Genomic DNA, 16,298 nt, shown 5'->3' with positions numbered 1-16,298 from the left:
AAGGAAAAGAAGAAGAAGAAGAAGAATTAAAATAAAGAGGTGACATGCTGATATTAATTCAGTTTTGGTTTCAGTATGGAATATTCTAAATATTTTGCAAAATATTATATTATTTAATGAGATTTTTAAATTTTCTTACATAACACATACAATATTAGAATGTGATTCCCTCACTTTGGAAACAATTCACTAAATACACACACACACACACACACGTGTGACCTAACTTTATGTTAATTATGCCATTTGTTATTTTCAGAATGTGTATTATATAAATGTGGCCCTGGGAAGAAATATAAATTTAACTTCATTTTCTATTGTAGAGGGTAAGATGTGCTTACATAAATAAGATAAATAATATTTTAAAATATTTATATATTGGAGACAATGTTGCCTTAAGAAAGGATTCAGCCTAGAAACTAGCAGTAGGGGGAAAAAAACAAGCAGAAAAGCTGGCTAGGCATTAAGGACAAATAAGTATTTGGGAGTCTTAAAATAAAGCCAGAGTTGCTATAAAAATAATTATAGATGACATTTTAGTTTCCAGGATATGACCAATGACACCAATGAATTTTAAATGAAAGGAACAAGAATTCTTTAGAAAAGAGGGTCAAAGATTGAACAGCCAGAAAATGGTTCATTGTTAACTGTTTTTTAATAATATCCCCCACTTTAAGGAATATTACAGTTTTTGGCAATGATAACTGAATATGGTAGAGCTGATCAATAACTGAATTAAAGTCATACAGTCAGTCAGAAGTTTAGAATAGATGTGGCATTTTTTATCTACTTATGGAGTCTAAACCAAGTACCTAGAATACAAAGATATCGTTTCATGTCATTAAAGATACTGCTTTAGGATTTTCCTTCATTCTTATTTCCTAGTAAAGTTGCCTGCAATTGACTGATGGTGATTTTGTCAATGCCAATGATGTTCAAATGATCTTCTTCTTCTCCTTCTCTCCTCCTCCTCCTCCCTCTTTTTTTGTTCCCATTCAGCCATTGCCAATAGTTGCCACATTATTTTGTAAATTACTCAGGGTAAATTACCAAAAGCTTTTTTTAAAAATTTTTTTGGACAATTTAGAGTTGATTGATTTATGGAGACAAAACACTGATAGATCAAGAGAATAATGTATACCTATTTTTCAGAAAGACATATATCTTTTTCAAGAATAGATAAAATTTGGATTTCAAGAGAATTAGCTGCTAAAATTATTAATGGAGAAATTTTACCAAATATATTTTTGGACCATCATAATCTTGTGAATTTGGTTTATAAAAACATAATTATAGAAACATGAAATTGTTAAGGACTGTAAAAATGATATTAAAAGATTTTTTTAAAAAAATAATTTAAATAAAAGGGCCAATATAAGAATGGTCTGGAATACACATAAAGCCTTTATTAGAGGTGATCTTACACAATGTAATTCTACACTAAGAAGAAGAGGCAAGAGAAAATACAGTATGTTTTTGATAAGATAAAAAGAAAAGAAGATTAATTAAGGAACTCCCCAGAGAATACAATTTGCAACAAATTAAGATTTTGCAGGAAGAGTTATCTAAGTTATCAGTGGCGTAGTGTGGGGGGTGCAGGGGGGGCCGGCTGCACCGGGCGCAACATCTGGGGGGGCATGCTCCGATCCGAGCTGCTGGGTCACCGCCCACTGTGGAGGGGGGTGCAAATTACTTGCCTTGCCCCGGGTGCTGACAACCCACGCTACGCCACTGTAAGTTATTAAAAAGAAAAATGGAAGTAAAATTGAATTATACAAAGCAAAAAAACTTTGACTTTGAATTGAATGGACCAGGGAAATGTTTGGCTTATAAATTGCAAAAAGAAAAAGAAAATTAATATTGAAATTACAATAGGGAGGTAGTGTACTAATGTGAAATATAGCAATACGAAAAACATTCTACTTTGTATAAAGATATGATATTCCATTGGAGAAAATAGATCAATGTCTTAGAAAGCAATATAGGTTGACATGCATGCCCAACATTCTCCTATGAGATTTCTCAACATTCATGCCTAAGAAAACACAAGATTTGGGGAGTAAGGTCAGTGAAATAATAAGATATAATTCATGAGACTGGGAGCAATTTTTTTAATTTTTTAGTATATTTTTAAAATAGCTCCTTCTACCAGAAAAGGTTGCTGATCCATGATATCATGTTTCTAGATACAGGCACACATATTCATATCCTTAGCTCAACAAACTATTTTTTTCACAGCAAAACTAGAGGAGAGCAAAACAAAATAATAATAATTTAAAAAAATGAAAACATTTATTTTACTCCAGTATATACTCCTGAGTCATGTTCAGCTGCTTCTTGCAGATCTATAGTAAAAGAGATGGAAAAGTGAAACATTTATAAGCTCTGATTTTTTTTTTAAAAAAGAAACATCTTAAAATCGGTCGACTATTCTCAGAGCAGCAATTTTATGCAAACGTTTAATTTGCAAACCTCATTTTATAGTCGGCCATACTAAACACGGCAATGAGTCATTAACATCTCACCAACTACAGCTAATAGAAACCTACACATTAGACAACAAGCCCCTTCCTTCACCCCCCCCTCCCTTTATGATGCTGCATTCATAAAAGGGGAAAAAAAGATTTCTTGTTCTGATGTTCTGTTTCCTCTACAGAGTGTCACCATCTGTCTAGCACCTGCTCCCTGATACTGCCTGTTTCTTTCAACTGACCTTAACAGACTCTCTGTGCTTGTTGTCAGTGACGCTTTATTGGCCAATTTGCAACCATCCATCCTCTACTGCTGACATCTTACCTAAGTGCAGGTCTCATCCTCTGACACTTGGTATGCATACAGCAGCAGCTGAGCCTGCATTGAGATGACATGTTGTTGCAATGGCGTGCTGGAGATATGTGAAGCACAACCTCCCTGGGAGAACAGCCTGTCTTATAATTTGCTTCATTTCAGCTTGAGCGTATTTTCATCATTAGTGCACAAATCCAGAATATGGTATTGTTTTCCTCTATTTCTAGTCACTCTTTGTTTTCTTATATCGTTGCCGTGCCTTGATCCTGGAATCAGACTGTACAGCACTTTTCTTTCAGCCGAGGCAAATATACTGCATCATCTTGCTTTTCTTTATAATTGCGACATTATTTATTGGAAATTTAGTTTCACACTTTACAGTTTTGTTTAATAGACAATAAAACAGCTGTCCAGTTCTACTGCATTCTTTGTTTACATTCGTGCACTTCAATTTTAAGCAGGAAAAATATTGAGACTCACCTTCTAGACCTCTTACAAAGCCAAATCTAATACATACAGCATCGACTAACTTCTTTTGAAAATCCATCTTTCTCTGGGCCCTACTGAATGGCTATGCACATATGGAAAGGAATAATGTGATCAAAGCTGACTCCTGGTTACACACAGCTGGAATTGTGTAGAATGGTACAATGTGCCCTCAGTCTGTCCCTGATTAATTTCTGGGATCTTAATGTCTACAGTACTGGGAGTCTATTATGTCAACAATAATGAGCTAGATAACCAAGGAAATTATGTTGTAAAAGAAAACCTACTACTAAGAACTTGTGGAAGTCTGATATGTAAGACTGAGTTACGAATTTAGAAGTCACTAATTGGCAATGAATGTTCTTTGCCCTTAGCCATTGATTCCATTTATGGGTATTATCAAATCTAGAAACATCTGTTCCACCATCTTCTAGACACTCTAACAGGAGAAAATATAACTAACTGGCCATGTTCCTCTTCTTCCTTTTTTAGCTATATATTCCAGAGGGGTCCTATAATTATTCAGATGAGGGTTTGGGGGGGGGGTTTAGAGGCAGCCAGCAAAAGGAAATGGCAAATGGATAAGAATCATGTCTTCTGTTGATAATTGCATTCACTGTGTGAATTTGTAATCTGTGGATGTCTTCCTTACCAGCAACCAGCTTTAAGAAAATATAGTGCAAGTTATTTATTTATTTATTTATTTATTTATTTATTTATTTATTTATTTATTTATTTTATTTTATTACATTTATATACTGCCCTTTCCCGAAGGACTCAGGGTGGTTTACAGGGTGATTAAAAAACCAAAAGTTATCATAATTTTAGCATAAACTATTAAAGATCATTACATTAAACATTAAAGAATATTCACAGCTAACTGTAACTAGAAAAATAAAAAACAGAAACCCCCCAGAAATAATGAAGTTACCATTACAGCACTTGCAATAACAACAAGAGTTTGGAGCAAGATGACTGAACAATTTTTGCTGGGTATTGCTCTTAGCAGACCTACCTGGAATAGATAACTGGGTAGCTTTCTGGAAAGTAAATGGAGAAAGATGATCTACTCTTCCTCCTTGCCTGATGAAGTAGCTTTTCTTTTCTTTGACCCAGCTCTACTCACTCCATAGGTTTCACCATCACCCATGAAAGAGGTACAAAATATTTATGAAAATACATATAGTGAATTCCTTGGACCTTCTGGCTTCAGCTGTCTAATTATTTGAAGGAAAATACTCACCTTCCTACGTGATACATTTGGTATGTACAATATATAGATAAAAAGGTTGATCTGTATAGCTGCAAAACAACTGCAAATCTGTTAAATTTCTATCTGACAATTTATATGGGAATAATGGGAATTTTGCCAATCTACACCAGGTAGAACTCTTTCAGATACGTCTGTAAGAAAAAGTTGTGGATGACATTTGGACCTGTTAAATTTTCTTCCTGCACAACTTTTGGAATTTAGGAAGCATACATTCATCAGGTGATGGTGATATCTATCAAATGAGTGGAGAAGCTACCTGGACATAGCCTAAGGACAGGACTATTGAAAAATCTGGATGCATAGCTTTTACAGTTTCTGAAGTTCAGCTTCCAAGCACTTGATCTTATTTGTAATGCTTCTGAATCACCAGAGGAAACTTGAGTTATCTTATTATCACCATTTTTAAATTATTGAATACAAAATCTGTTCAAAACCAAAAATACAATTGAAACAGACAGTCCCAAAAGAAGAGATTAGAGCATTCAACATGCATTTTTAAAAGACCTGGGTGAAAACAAAGGTCTTCAGCTGGGTGTTGTTGTTGTTTTTTTCTTGTCTTCCTAACATTATAGATAGTTGCATTGACCATTTCTAACCACTCAGTCCAATTTGTAAGAGGAATCAAATGTTCTAATTACATCTACTGTATAAGGCAGTCAACTACTTTTACCATATTGGTACCCAGAAAGGTGAGTAAGATATTATCCCAAACAAAAAGCACCTGAATATGGATTTCTGCTCAGATCTGCTGCATTTCTCCTCTTCATTTCCTCTCTTAGTCCATATTTAAGTTGTGGAACACATACATTGATGATGTCACCTAGTCTGGTAATGAAACATCTGCAAGACAACAACCAAGTTCAGAGAGGACCTCACCAGTCAATGCAAGCCTAACATATAGATATAGGATGGGGCAAAAGAGACATACAACCTCTAGTGCAACTGAGCCAGTAGTATTCAGTCTTTTATGTTCATTATGTTCTTCTAATCTAACAATGTATGTATGAAGTTATGGATCCAATATACTCAAAGTTCAGTTTGGCACAGCAGAAGTAGCCATACATATCGGGTGGGAAGGGATAGGTTGGAATTGTTTCCAAAGACACCATTAGGTGGGACGTAGATCCAAGAAGCTTAATTTGATGAGGCTATTCTAATTTTCAAGGGAAAGACCCCCTCACCCCCTCAAACAATTGGCATTTAGTGAGAAAAAAGTCAAGCAGTATTAAAAGATTTACTGGACCTTTTGTCCTCTAACCCAAAGGAAGGTAATAACTGTCACCCCCAAATTATGTTCCTCTAAATGAGTGTCTTCACTTTAATGGCAGTGTTGCTGTCAATTGATAAATGTGCAGCACCTGCACTATATGAATAACCAAGCATTTATCCCCTTTGGGAAAAAAGATATGGTATGAAATACATAATTAAAGACTTTCTTCAAAGGGAAGTAAAGGAAACGAGCACTGGAAGAGTTTTGTCTATGGCAATATCTTTACGTTGTGCTTCTAAACTGGATGTGGTGTTCACATTTTAAAGCACACTGTGCTAATCCTTCAAAAAAGATTTCATTAACTTGGATACTGTAAATTAATTACCTCATGCGGCTCAAGATATTGCAACAAAGTGGTCTTTCGGTACATATGACAGCATCTTGCTGAGCAGCAGCCAGTGAGAAATATATTATTAGTTATGCCTGCCCTTCACTTTATATATTAGCATTTTCATCTTTTGCTGTTTTCATACCCAAAATAGCTGTTAAAAAATCTTTAAGAATTGGCAAATGTACTACACGGGATAGAGCATTTATAGATTTCTAATTTATTTTCCTCATTTCTCATTTATAGATTTCTAATTGATTTTCCTCATTCCCCATTCCTTAGTAGGTTAATTTTTAATAGTTTACTTACTGTTTTTTTGCCAAGTTTCTTATTTTTTGTCTCTGCATTTTTACCATTCAGAGTCTCCCAGACCAGCATTATGCAAATCAGTTTTCAAGAAAGCCTAGATAATGAGGCAGAATTTTTCAATGGATTATAAGTAAATAAAAGTTTCCTCTACCTCAAGAGAACTAAAAGATATACCTTGAAACCCAATGTTCTGTGAAGGTGAGGAGTGAGCTAATCATGCCATAACAATGGTGTTAGAAGAATTAGGTATTGTGATCAGCACTGTTCTGGAGAAGCTGTTGGAGAAAAGTAGGCATGAAAAGTAGGAGAGAGGGAGGTTTCAGAGTAATGCATGTAGTGTAGAGATACAAGCTTCATTCCTTTTCTATGTATGTTTAATCTTGCACACATGCCCGGAAGGGTGGAGCCTTTGGCTTCTTGCAACTGCTATTAAAGAACCAACATGCACTGGAAGTTTAGAGTTGACAAAGGAAGTTAAACTTAAGGCTTAGATGTATTTGCCAATTTGCAAAACCCATATTTAGAATTTGAAATCCACACCTTAATAATAATTAAATAACAGCACAGGATCGCAAAGTGGACAACAAACGTTTGTGCTTTACAATGCATTACTGCTAAATACAAAGCAAAATTGCATGGAAACTACAACCTCAAGACAGAGTCCTAGAAGAGGCAGAAGTCTTTCCATGAAATCCAGTAAGGTCAACCTAGAAATTGGTGCTATGGATTTAGTAGTACATTATCTCACAGTGACTAAAAATACTTTTGATTCTAACAATTGTGATTTTGCTTTGCTTCCCTGAAAGGTATGTAGGTCCTTGGGCTAATGACAAGATGAGCTAGAAGTTTTGGAAATATGATATTGCTTGAAATAATTACTAGATGAATACTAGAAAGCATTTTCTACTTCTTCCTTCCCTCACCATCAGTCCATGACCTTATGCTCAGAACCTGCAGTCTTTGATTCCTGATGTGTGATAACTTTAAGAGGGCAACCCAAAGTTACCAAATCTGCTAGCAACTTAAAAAGTTCAAACTACAATGGCATAGTGTGCCACCATTGGTCAAATGGGGTGAGCACTGTTCCCAACCCCTGGGACACATGAGCAAAGCCCCATCCATGCATATGTGGGATCCAGGCATCAAATGAAACCATGGTCCCCCCAATCTGTGGGAAACCACCCTCCATGGAACCAGTCCCTGGCACCCAAAAGATTGGGGCCCAATGGTTTAGGGCAGGGGTGTCAAACTGGTGGCCCATGGGCCAGATGCATCACTTGCAGGTCACACTTATGCTGGATCCACAAAGGCAAATAAATCATGATACATCATGCTATGTCATGTGACATGATTGAGTTTAACACTTGTGGTTTAAGGGATCAACATATAAAAGCAGATGAGTTATCATTTATTTATTTATTTATTTATTTATTTATTTATTTATTTATTTATTTATTTATTTATTTATTTATTTATTCAGTTTATATACCGCCCTACTCCCAAAGAACTCAGGGCAGTTTACAAGGCAAAATTTAAAAACAATACAATATAAAATTAAAATTAAATTAAATTAAGTCTAGCCCCCAAAAATTAAAATCACAATTTAAAAACATTAAAACCCCTCAGTCCAGACCAGATAGCTCAAAGAAACAGGTTTTTAGGTCCCGGCGAAATGAACGAAGGTCGGGGGCAGTCTGGAGTTCCGTTGGCAGTTGATTCCATAGGGCAGGCGCACCCACAGAGAATGCCCTCCCCCTGGGGATCGCCCATCGGCAATCCTTGACTGGCAGTACCCTGAGGAGGCCCTCCCTGTGGGAGCGCACAGGACAATGGGAAATTGACGCTGGCAGCAGGTGCTCCCTCAGATAATCTGGGGCCATGCCATTTAGGGCTCTATAGGTCATCACCAGCACCTTGAATCTCACCCGGAGGGCAACTGGAAGCCAATGCAGCTCGCAGAGAAGAGGTGTTACATGGGAGTATCGGGAGACTCCCATCACAACTTGCGCGGCTGTGTTCTACACCAGCTGAAGCTTCCGAGTGGTCCTCAGGGGCAGCCCCATGTAGAGAGCATTGCAGTAGTCTAGCCGGGAGGTCATGAGCTCATGGGTGACTGTGCGTAGGGCATCTCGGTCCAGATAGGGCCATAACTGGTGCACCAGGCGAACCTGGGCAAAAGCGCCCCTGGACACAGCTCCTATATGATCTTCCAAACTGAGCCGTGAATCCAGGAGGACGCCCAAGTTGCGGGCCCTATCAATGGGGGGGTAACACCTCACCCCCCATAGTTAACGATGGAAAAGATTGGTTAGTCTGAGATGCCGGTATGCACAGCCACTCAGTCTTGGCAGGATTGAGACGAAGCCTGTTTCTCCCCATCCAAACCCAGACCGCCTCCAGGCAATGGGACATCACGTCGAGGGCATCACTGGGTGGGTTCGGGGTGGAAAGAAAAAGCTGGGTATCATCAGCATACTGATGATACCCCACCCCGAAACCACGAATGAGCTCACCCAGCGGCTTCATATAGATTTTGAACAAGAGGGGAGAGAGGACCGACCCCTGAGGAACTCCACAAATGAGAGGCCTTGGGGTAGACCTCTGCCCTCTTGTCAACACCGACTGCAAGCAGCCCAGGAGGTAGGAGGAGAACCACTGTAAAACAGTGCCCCCCACTGTACCTGGGCCTGAAACCCAATTGGTACGGGTCCAGATAATCAGTTTCCTTCAGGAACAGAGGGAGCTGAAGTGCCACCACGCTCTCAACCACCTTCACAAGAAAGCGAAGGTTGGAGACCGGACGATAGTTGTTCAAAGTAGCTGGATCCAGGGCAGGCTTCTTGAGGAGAGGCCTCACCACCGCCTCCTTCAAGGAGGCAGGGAAGGTCCCCTCCCTCAAAGAAGCAGTTATTACTGCCTGGAACCAGCCTCGTGTCTCCTCCCGGGCTGCATATACAAGCCAGGAGGGGCACGGGTCCAATAAACACTTGGTGGAACTCAGTCTCCTCATGATCCTGTCCACCTCATCTGGGGTCACAGGATCGAATTCACTCCAGGTAACATTCTCTAGACCGCTCGATTCCTCCCCGTCAGTCTCTCCCCAGTCAGAATCCAAACCGGCTCGAATCTGAGTGAATTTGTCCGTCAGATGATAGCTAAACTCCTCGGCCCGCCCCTGCAAGGGCTCCTCCCTCACCTCCTGATTAAGGAGGGAGCGAGTCACTCAAAACAGGGTGGCCGGGCGATTATCTGCGGACGCGATGAGGGCACTATTGTACAGATAGGCAGGAGTGAATCCCTCCTCCTGAGGTGTGGCCCTGGGGCTCAGTTGGGTTACAGTCTGAATTGTTATCATTATTCATTTATGAAAAGCAGTCCAGATTCCAGGCCACCACAAATTCCAGAGAAAGGAATTTTATTCTAATGTAGTTCTTTTTTTCACATAAAAGCTAAAGAGTCCCTCAAGTCAAATTAATCTGTTGAGGACATAGACATGGACTTTTCTTAGTAATAATAGAGAGATAGTTTTGCCATTGCTTTATCTCAGGGTGTCTCTTTTGAATTCCCAGTCTAGTCTATAGCCCTGAGATTGAAATAAATATATAAGAGTAGGTTGAAATTAAATACTGAGCTAGAAACTCTCTTCAGTTTAATGAGCTTTCTGACTGGATAAAGCACTTAAGACTGCAGCCTAAATTCTGTCAGGGGACAACTAAGTCACAGGATCTATGGATCAAGTGGAGTTTTCTTGAGTATAATGCAAATTAGATTCAACAAACTTATTCAATAGTAATTTATATTATTCATTCATGGTATAGCAAGTTAACATTCGTTCAGGTTTCCTGAGCTGGGTCTTTGGCAAATGAAGATTACTTGGCTAAGCTCATCTTTAAATGTTCTCCAAATTATGGAATCTAATTGATGGAATCATGTCACTGTAACTGGATAAGTGGCATTTATTTAGTTCATCTTTATGCCAATCATTCCAGATTAAAGATCAGAGCCAGCCTGAATTTAAACAAAACAACTGACACAAAGGGTGCAATTGTATAAATCATTGCAAACTGCTTATAAACTGAGGTGTTAAGCAACTTGATGGCACTGATAATAATAAAATTTTGCATAACTGCAGTGGGTCAGGGGAAAAAGACTCTTGAGGATCATTTTGCAAACATGAATATTGTAAGAATATGCTTTAGGAATGGGGAGAAAAGCATGTAAGAGATTGTTAAATGGCAATGGCATTTTAACACAGATTTACAAGTGCCTGACATTTCCATATGCATTTTCCAAATTAATTGAGTTCATAATGCCAGTTGATAGCCTAGAATTTAGTGTTTAAAATGCTGTAAGTACAGACACCGAAGTACAGAAATTATGAAGCAAATCATCAGAAAATTGATGGTGCTGTTTTACATGATGTCTGATTTTTCTGTCACTAAACTCGTTGTCCCTGTCCCTCAGAGTTAAGATATCTATAGCTCATCAAACCAAAGCCAAATTATATGGCATATTAAATAAGTGCTTATTTTTAAGAGAAGATATTTTAGGAACTGAAGACTTGCTGTGAATGCCTATAATCCCATATTTAGTACACAACCTTCTTTAAAGTATCTTACTGGTTGGAGTCTGACATGGAGGAATCAGACGATCTTGAGCATATTATCTGGACTGAGTTCGATCCTGTTTCCCCTGATGATGTGGACAGGATCATGGGAAGGCTGAGCTCCACCACTTGTTTGTTGGATCCGTGCCCCTCCTGGCTGGTTTATGCAGCTTGGGAGGGGACACGAGACTGGTTCCAGGCAGTAATAACTGCTTCTTTGAAGGAGGGTGTCTTCCCCGCCGCCTTGAAGGAGGCGGTGGTGAGACCACTTCTCAAAAAGCCTGTGCTGGACCTGGCTGTTTTAAAGAACTATCGTCCAGTCTCCAACCTTCACTTTTTGGCGAAGGTTGTTGAGAGCATGGTGGCACAACAGCTTCCTCTGTTCCTGGAGGAAACTGATTATCTGGACCCGTACCAATCGGGTTTCAGGCCCGGGCACAGCACGGAGATGGCCCTGGTTGCGCTGGTGAATGATCTCTGGCGGGCTCGGGACAGGGGTTGCTCCTCTGTCCTAGTCCTATTAGATCTCTCAGCGGCTTTCGATACCATCGACCATGGTATCCTACTGCGACATCTCAGGGGGCTGGGAGTGGGAGGCACCGTTTTATGGTGGTTCTCCTCCTATCTCCTGGGCTGCTCGCAGTCAGTGTTAATGGGAGGGCAGAGATCCATCCCAAGGCCTCTTGCTTGTGGAGTCCCACAGGGGTCGGTTCTCTCACCCCTCCTGTTCAACATCTATATGAAGCCGCTGGGCGAGGTCATTCGTGGTTTCGGGGTGGGGTATCATCAGTATGCTGATGATACCCAACTTTTTTTCTCCACCCCAAACCAGCCCAGCGATGCCCTCAACGTGATGTCCCATTGCCTGGAGGCGGTCCAGGTCTGGATGGGAAGAAACAGGCTTCGTCTCAATCCTGCCAAGACTGAGTGGCTTTGCATACCGGCATCTCAGGCTAACCAAAATATTCCACCTTTAATGATGGGGGGGTGACGTGTTACCCCCCGTTGATAGGGCTCACAATGTAGGCATTTTCCTGGACTCAATTTTGAAGATCATATATGAACCCTGACCAGGGGAGCTTTTGCCCAGGTTTGCCTGGTGCGCCAGTTGCGACCCTACCTGGACCGAGATGCCCTACGCACAGTCACTCATGCAGTCGTGACCTCCCGTTTAGACTACTGCAATGCTCTCTACATGGGGCTGCCCTTGAGGACCATTCAGAGACTACAACTGGTGCAGAATGCAGTTGCGCGAGTTGTGATGGGGGTCTCCCGATACTCCCATGTTACACCTCTACTCTGTGAGCTGCATTGGCTTCCAGTTGCTCTCCGGGTGAGATTCAAAGTGCTGGTGATGACCTATAAAGCCCTAAATGGCTTGGGTCTGGGATATTTGAGGGAACACCTGCTGCCAGCATCAAGTTCCCTTCATCCAGTGCGCTCGCAGAGGGAGGGTCTTCTCAGGGTGCCACTGATAAAAGATTGCCAGCGGATAACACCCAGGGAGAGGGCCTTTTCCGTGGGTGCGCCTGCCCTCTGGAACCAGCTGCCCATGGAGCTCAGGACTACCCCTGACCTACGCTCATTCCACCGGGACCTGAAGACTTGGCTCTTTGAGCTCTCTGACCCAGGCTGAGAATTTTAACTGGGTTTTTATTTTCAGGGATAATTTAATCTGTTTATTCTCTTTTAACTTTGTATTTTATATTGATGTGATTTTAAAATGCCCTGTAAACCGCCCTGAGTCCTTCAGGAAAGGGCGGTATATAAATCTAATAAAATCTAAAATCTAAAATCTAGTTACTTTCGACAGATTGCACTTAGAAGCAGAGAGAAGACCTCATATGTGAAAATCCACAATTAGTCGTGTTTCATTTCACTGCTGTAGTAAGATATAATTTCTGATTCTTACACTTCTCTGCATAAATAATTATCCAGTGATACAAAAGGCCTCAACATTGTGTGTGTGTGTGTATGTGCACGCACACGTGTGCCTTCAGATCAGTCTTAATTGCTGGTAACTGATTTGCCATTGCCTTCTTCCTAGGCTGAGAAAAAGTGACTGGTCCAAAGTCAGTCAGCTGGCTTCATGTCAATGGTGGGCCTAGAACTCCAGGTTTCTAGTTTGATCCCTTAACCATATTGAATGGTGATAATCAAAACACTTTTTGTAAGGTATACTTTCTGGGATAACTTATCATATACATACTATGCTTCCAATAGCTGAATGAAAAGAAATAGATGTAATAGAAAATTACCTTGCATTGTCAAAAAGAAGACACAATATAGTCCTGCACATTCACTTCAATTGTGATGTACGCTACTCAAAAATGAAGATAGGGAAAACTATACTCTCAAATATACAAATAGGTTAGAAGTAATAATAAAGTTTAAAAATATTACAGAGGGTATAATTATATCATCCAAGGAACTTAGTTTGTATCCGTAGTTGTATTCCCTTTCCCTTAGATCTTTGTATGATAGGCTAAACTAAAAAAAAAAGGGTGAGGGGGCAGACTGGCTCAGTCAACTGAAGTTCAGAGCACATTTGATGATATTTTTTTTTTAATCCTATTTATATCCTGCCCTTCTCCGAAGACTCAGGGCGGCTTACAATCTAAGAAGCACAAATCAATGTGCTTAGCAATAGCCTTCATTCTATGTATATGCCTGCTTATTAGGGCTTTCGCCCCCCCCCCAAGCGGCATTATTACAAAGCCAGCTTAATTGCCCCCAACAATCTGGGTCCTCATTTTACCTACCTCGGAAGGATGGAAGGCTGAGTCAACCTTGAGCCTGGTGGGATGCGAACCTGCACTAATTGCAGGCAGCTGGTGTTACTTAAGGAGGCATTAGCCCACTGCTCCACCAAGGCTCTGCATGTATAAATGTATAAAGGCTCTGCATGTATAAATACATGCAGATTATATAGACAAATGAAACTGTTATTTTGATTAAATGACTTATCAGAATGTGAAGTACAGTACAATGGTAAGGTAAATGGACATAAAATGCATGCTGCACTATTATATGCATAGTAGTACAAGTTATTTTCAACTTCTCACAATTTCTAAGTCATTTTTTAATTTTTAAAAATTATGTGAATAAATGTTGATCCTTTCTAAATTGTGAACTAATTTCTGATCTTAAGGGTACTTGTATCTTGCAAATTCGATCAGTAGCACCTTTTGAAAATGACAAATAATTTTTTGGGGATAGAGATGTTGAGAACTCTGTAACACCTCAGACAATATTTTAAGGCATATTGTTGAAATCTATGAGAAAGAAACACCTATTGCCTTAGATGAATAATGTTTATATGAACCTGTAAGAAATCTAGAACAGGCATGTCAAAGTGCCGGCCCACGGGCTGGATGCATCATGCTGAAACCACACCCACCCTATTGCTAGCAATAGGGAAAAAGTCGTGATACGTCACGTGATGTCATGTGACATCATGAGTTTGACATGCCTGATCTAGAGCAATAAAATACATTAAACTATTTTATAATATACTAAATATTGAGGATGTTTATTTTTATTCAGCCTAACAAACATGTTGAATATTTGCCACACATGTAACCTGAATGCTGATTTCAGGATTTTTGGCTTCTTGAATACGTATCATAAATTTGTTTGCTCTAAATACCCTCACTCAGAACTACATCATTTTCTGGATGAAGCAATCTAACTGCATGCCTAAGTACCGAAATATATTCTAGAAATATATTCTAGAAATAGGGATAATTGTAATAGATTGAGAGTCTCTGTAAGTAACTAATATGAAGCACTGCTACTCATCCACTAATCATTTTCACAAAGTTCTCCCAAAATTAATTTATGTATATATTTATGTATAAATTATGTATATATTTAATTAAGACCTAGGTTTGCTACCATAGTCACAATCTTGAAGCAGCTTCTTCCTAGGCTCCACGTTTCAAGTATGAAATGGGTGGGCATATAAATTTGATTAATAAATAAATAAACAAAATGAAATATTTTCATCCAAACTACAGTAATTGTTGTAAGCTCTTTATGTTTTTTTAAAAAATAAATTCTCCTTTAATTTTATAAGAGCATCAATGGTTCAGTTTTCCTCAGAAACGTGTCCATGGTAGCGTTGTCATAAACTGCCCCAGTAGATTAATCATGAAAGACACACAAAAGATTCCATACTTAATATTACCAGTTTGGGGATCACCAGGAAAATCTGCACTTTACCACTGAATTTTTCTAAGAAAATTACATGGAGAATTGCATAGTAGGCAGGAATTCAATATGATTTCAGCAATACTGTCATCTTCATGTAGCCTTTGTTTTCATCTTGTGCTCTGAGAGATTTGGCTAAAAATAAAAAACTTCATTGGTCCAGCCATCCAAAATTTGTTTGCTTGCTGGTGTCATGGTTCCGATTAATGAGACAGATCAAAGAACACTGCATGATTATTTATTCTAAAAAAGTCTATAATAATGAGAACGGAGCATCGGCACTCATGGATGGATGCCAGAATCTGAGTTCTCCTCCCCTTAACCTGTCATATTATACAGAATTTCCCTCCCTTAATTACACATCATGAATCACATTCACCAATTAGTTTAACGCATGAAGTTTCACTTCCCTTCTAAAGTGGGCTATCCCTTATCTTCTCAAAACATCGAGGTTGAATTTCTCCCACACTTTAGTGATTCAAAGCCAAACAGTTAAAGCAAAAGGCTGCCTCTTATATTGTCAGTGCAAAAACACGCCAATGTTTGCAGCATTGACAGATGGATTTTAAAATTTCATTTTAAAACAAGCTTTAATACTGAATCAGATTTTCAATCTCTCTTTTACTGACACCTACCTGTTGCCATATCCTAGCACTTTTATTCTTTTTTAGTCTGGTTCCTATTCCTGCTCATCTCTGAGCTTATATTTCTTAAATCTTGCAGTATATGATGTGTTGACTACAGCAAGTAATTTTAGGTTAAATATTGGTGGAAACGGCTGTTAAAGTTAGAATGAAGACAAGGGGGAAAAGCTGTCAAGAGATGTTGTGAAATCCAGTTCATGGAGGATAATTAAGACCATGCTGGACACCATCTACAGGAGATTGTCTAGTGATAATGAGGTCTAGCCTGCCAAGAGAACAACTAGATGAGCCACTAGAGAGCTGCTTCATGCCCAACGTTTGTATGCATGATCTATTTTTTTTTAAAAAACTCATATTATTCCATCAGTAGAAAGGGAAAGTAT

Source organism: Vipera ursinii (assembly GCF_947247035.1).
Source record: "Vipera ursinii genome assembly, chromosome: 3".
Lineage (NCBI taxonomy): Eukaryota > Metazoa > Chordata > Lepidosauria > Squamata > Viperidae > Vipera > Vipera ursinii.
The sequence above is the reverse complement of the archived record's forward strand: the minus strand, read 5'-3'. Positions refer to the sequence as shown.